Below are 3,478 nucleotides of genomic sequence, written 5' to 3' on the forward strand. Positions count from 1 at the left end.
CTGAAAAATCAGCCATTGGAAACCCTGCGGAGCACAGTTCCACTCTGACACACAGGGGTCACCACGAGTTGTACTTGACATGAGAGCAACTGATCAACTGTCCATTATACCCTAGACTCCTTTGCATACCTAATCTCCTTTAATTTTTATGGCAGTCCTATGATGTCCTGTCATTCTCACTTTGCAAGCTAGGAGATTGAGGCTCAGAGAAGTTCTAGATTGGCTAGTTATTAAAGAACAAAAATTTGAAGCATGTCTGATTCCAGGGCACCATCCCCCAACACACACACACACACACACACACATGCATATATGGCCTCTATCTCATAGCGTGAGGGTCAGGAAGGGAGGGGGCCACATCCAGGACAAACAGGCCTGAGGCGGGCTCTCTGCTCTGATCCTCAAGAGGAAGTTGAGCATTTGCTGCTCTGTTCTGACCTCCCAGAAACCAAATGTGGCTGTTACCAATGCCCTTCAGTCCTGTCAGCTCTTTATCCATGCCATGCTTGGACCCAGAAGGAAAGGGAGGCTTGGTCACTGCTGAGGGAGGGTGCTGGAGGCACACATTGCTGACTGTCTTGAAGAAGCCACTGCATTTGCATTTGTGGCTGAGGCTGCACTTCCTCTCCATCGCTGAGACTCACCGATGTATGACTCTCTCAAATTGCACATCGGCAGGGCCTCTCACTGAGGCTCCCACACTTGCTGGTGGTGGGGACCATCGGGGGCTTACTTCCTTTCCTTTCTCCTTTGCTTACACAGCCTGCTCTGGGCTGGATTAAGGTTTTAAGCCCTCAAGTCCCTGACACTAAAATGATCACACCTCCCCCCTCACACGCACCTCTTACAATTTAGACAATTCACAACAGAAACAGTAAAGTAGTTCTAAAGAAGTCTAATAAAATTTTGATTTTTTCCATGATGACTATTTTAATGACTTTTACATTTGGAAATATAACATTCTTTCGGAAACATATTTTTCTCATTTTTTGGTGCTGGTGCCTTAAACATCTCTTTAGTGTTCCTGTCAGGTATTTCAGCACCAGACAGGAAAATGTACTAGGTACTGTGCAAGGTGTTGACAAATAGAACAGTGACAAAAACAGTACTTCAAAGACCCTTGGATAACAATAAGGGATTCCTGGGTGGTGCGAACAGTTAGCAAGCAGCTACTAAGAAGAAGGTTGGTGGTTCAAACACACCTAGAGGTGCCTCAGAAGGAAGGCCTGGCCACCTGCTTCCCAGCAGTCACAGCCGTAAAATCCTATGGAGCACAGTTCTCCTCTGATGCACATGGGGTTTCCATGGGTTGAAAATGACTCGATAGCCATGGATTGGTTGACAGATAACAATAAAAATAAGGAAGAGGAGGAGAAAAGGAGGAAGAGGAGGAAAAATGACATTTACATAACACTTTTTGCCAACTGTTATTCAAAGTGCCTTTGATACACTTAATCCTCACAACAACCTCTTGGGGTAGGTACTATGATTTTCATCATCTAACACATGAAATCTCATGCTCTGAAAAGTAGAACTCAGCTTCCTATTTTGCGAATGAGAAACCAAGACTTGGGAAGGGGAATTGACTTGTCCCAATCCCCCCAGAGGGCTGGTGCAGGAGCCAGGATTCTCACTAGCTCTACTGGCTCTCCAAATGCAGGGCTATATCGTTCCCTTGAAATCAGTTGCTGTTAAGTTGTTTCATATTCATGATGGCCCTGTTGTGTGTGTGTATGTATGTGTGTGTGTGAGGGAGAGAGAGAGACAGAGAGAGAGAATGAGTGAGAAGAACTGTGCTCTGTAGCATAGTTTCAACAACTGACTTTTCACAGGGCATCTCTGTGCTTTTCTTCCAAGGTGCCTCTGGGTGGACTCGAACTGCCAGTAATTCAGCTACCAGCCGAACGCTTAACCATTTGCACCATCCAGGGATCATTTCCTAGAATTGTCTGTTGTCTGATCTGTTCCCAGGATGCATTATAAGGAGGGGTGGGAAACCTGGGGACTAAAGATGGAACATTGACTCTTGTCCTCATTTCCTTGGGCACCTTCATCATTCCTGAGTACTTGTTATCATGTCCTTCACATCCTGCTGTCACTGGTTCTCCCCTAGCCAATCAACCAGTTACTCTGCCCATAAGTTGACATCATGCAACCTGGACTAGGGCCAAATCAGGCCTCTATCTGCCTTCCCCTGAAGAAGCTGCTGGAAGGAGATCAGAGCTATGTAGGACACAGTCTTTGCCCTCAAGGAGCTTCACTCTGTGATAATAATAACATTAACAACAAATCTATAGAACTCTGACTATGTGCCAGACGCTGTAACAGTTTGGTTTTATTTAAGCCTTACAGCATCCCAAGGAAGTAAGTACTATTGTTAGACCCTTTTGCAAATGAAGAAACTTAAAAACAGAGGGTGTAAGTAAATGTCCAACATTTCACCTCTAGTAAATTACAGAGCTAGGATTTGAATCCAAATCATTTGATTCTAGAGCCTGTCCATCTAATCACTGGGCTATGTTGTACCCAGGCATCTGGATATACTAAACTGCAGACTGGGTTACACGGTGGAAGTTCAGAGGAAGGAGAAAACACCTTTATCTGAGGGACAAGAGGTGGAGAACCAGGCAGGATACCTGAAAATAGTGGTATTTGAGCTAGATAAAAGAGCTGGGGCTTGGCCCATGCAAGAGTGTAGATTAATGAAGCTCTAGGCCTATTGGCACAACAGTCAAATGCTGAGTGCTAACTGAAAGGTTGGCAGTTCAAATCCACCCAGTGGCTTTGTAGAGTAAATCCACTTGTCCTCATATGGCCATCTCAATCCCAGAGTCTGACCTGGGGATGAACCCCTGATGCCATGGACCCAGTATCTATGTCCCTTCCTGCCAGGACTGCACTACTCACCTCACCAACAGCTCTAGCGAACAGGCTACTCAGCCACCTATGGCAATCTGCTTCCATAAAGATTACAGTCAAAAAAGAAATTATTACAGTCCAGAAAACCTTATGGGAAAGTTCTGCTTTGTACATGGGGTCACTATGATTCGAAAATAGACTCAATAGCAACTAACAACAGGTAGAAGGAAGAACATGGAAAGTTATTGAAATAGGCAATGAGAAAGGAAAAGATTTTTAAAATGTCAGTGATGTTGTGCACTGTTGTGGATTGTAGGGTGTTAATTGAAAGTGTCATCAGAAATAGGAGGGAATGGAATGAAAGCAGAGGCCAGAGTCAGGCCATACACATTCAAGAAATGAAAGCAAGGTCCTGAAAGCTAGTAGAAGGCAAAGTGTTGTGTTGTTGTTGTTATGTGCCATCGAGCCGTGCCCGACTCATAGCTACCCCTCCTTGGGTTTCCGAGGCAGTATCACTATGGATGTAGATTGCCCCATCTTCCTTCCGAGGAGTGGCTGGTGGGTTTGAACCGCCAGCCTTCTGGTTAGCAGTCAAGTGCCTTAGCCACTATGCTACCAG

This window comes from Orycteropus afer, unplaced genomic scaffold (assembly GCF_000298275.1).
Source record: "Orycteropus afer afer isolate SDZICR_OR568_19922 unplaced genomic scaffold, OryAfe1.0 scaffold00062, whole genome shotgun sequence".
Lineage (NCBI taxonomy): Eukaryota > Metazoa > Chordata > Mammalia > Tubulidentata > Orycteropodidae > Orycteropus > Orycteropus afer.